Genomic DNA, 2,008 nt, shown 5'->3' with positions numbered 1-2,008 from the left:
CTGATTCAAAGGCAAAGAAAGGATAGCAGATGTTGTCAGATCCTGACCTCCGTGCATTCCAACGAGCACGTTTTGAGCTAAAGAGGTCCCATTGACGCGCTCTCACTGGCATTAGAAAGCTAATTTCCATAGCTTTCTAGCAATATATAATAGTCTATACCTTTCTTTGGAAATGACTGCCCAAAATGGCCGTTGAACGCCTAGCTTACCCCCTTTCTAACGTTCATCGCCCCAGAAGGACCAAGGCCAGCGTTGAATGCCAGTTACCAAGGGCGCATCAAGGCAGCATGGACACCCTCTAGTGGGCGTTCAATGCCCACTCTTCCAAGCTAAATTCCAGCTCAGCCCAAACACTCACCAAGTGGGGCCATAAGTGGATTTTCGCATCTTTCTGCTTAGTTTATTTTATTTTTGTAATTTTTAATTATTAGATTAGTATATATAGGCGAAGATCACCCATGTTTAGGATCTTCAGCCTCTCAGAACTTATCACATATTATTTCTGTACATTATGAGTAGCTAAACCTCCTAGGTTAAGGATAGGACCTCTGCTCAGTCCTATGGATTAATATTATTATTTTTCTACTATAATATATGTTTAATTTCATTCTATGATGTATTATCGTTCTTCAGCCTTCACCCTTGTCCAGATTGATTGACCTGTTCGGGCGTTTCGTTTGGATCAGAGGAGATTAACGACCACTACCCCTGGCTTAATCACTTACAGCCTTGCCATTGAATGAATCACTCATTGTTAAAGTAGTCAGTAAGAAGTATCAATCTGGAAGAACAAGCATCTCCGAGGCCTTAACTGATTTCTTACTATTGTTTCTACGTCAATTCTTTTTGTTGCTTTCGTTATTGTTTTGTTTATGTGCCTACAACAACAATAATCAACTTTCTATTCGCCTAACTAAGATCTACAGGATAACAACAGCTTGCTCAATCCAGCAATCCTCATGGGATTGACCTTCACTCACCTGTGTTATTACTTGGACGATCTGGTACACTTACCAGTTCAATTGTGCGAATTTCATTTTCGCGCACCACCCATAGAACTCTCTGATTCATTAGGACCAAGGAAACCATATTCAAGTGTTGGAGGAGAAGACTTCAATTCAAATGTGGGCAGTGCATTCAGATTTTTCTTCTCAGGAGCTTGCATACATAGAATTGAAGAGGCTTGTATGGCCTCCTCCGGAATTATTGGAATGTTCAAGCATGGAGTGTGCATGGCTTCCTCCTTTGTTTGTGTATCTTCCTTCTTTGTTTGTGCATATTCCTCCTTTTTTTTGCATCTTTCTCTTCTTCCATGTTTGAGGGTGGAGAGTTCTCTAATTCACTGGAGTATGAACTCCTTTGATTGATTTTCTCACTTTCTTCTATAGGATCTTGCATTGTATCTCTTGGGAAGGAATTTGCTTGGTTCTCATCCAGGTGCTTTATAATCAACTCCACATGTTTCTCTATATTTTTAACACTCAACCTTATATCATGTATGTATTCTTTCATGACAAGCTCAAGAGCTGATGGTTCTTGATATGAAGAAGGAGATGGTAGCTCTTGATATGAGTAAAAAGAAGATGATTCTTCGTATGAATAAAGAGATGACGACTCTTGATATGAATAAAAAGGGAATGATGGATCTTGGTATGAATATGGAGATGGTGGGTGGTTCTTGGTATGAATATGGAGATGGTGGTTCTTGATAGATGGAACATGGAGCACTGAAGTTTCTTTGGTCTTGACTTTTCCAACCAAAATTTGGGTAGTTCTTCCATCCACAATAATATGAATCACTCCTTGGGTGTGAGTAGTAACCCATGTGATCTCTCTCCATTACTTTTTCTTAGCACAAAATATCAAATAGAATTAAACGCATCATGTGGTTAACAGAAAAGCAAAAAAGAAAGAAAAGAAAGAATTTTATTTCTATTTTTTTAAAATATATATATATTTTTCAAAAGAAATAAAATAAAAAAAATTAAAATTAAAATAAGAATAATAA

This window comes from Arachis duranensis, chromosome 3, assembly GCF_000817695.3.
Source record: "Arachis duranensis cultivar V14167 chromosome 3, aradu.V14167.gnm2.J7QH, whole genome shotgun sequence".
NCBI lineage: Eukaryota > Viridiplantae > Streptophyta > Magnoliopsida > Fabales > Fabaceae > Arachis > Arachis duranensis.
This window is presented reverse-complemented; position numbering follows the sequence as displayed.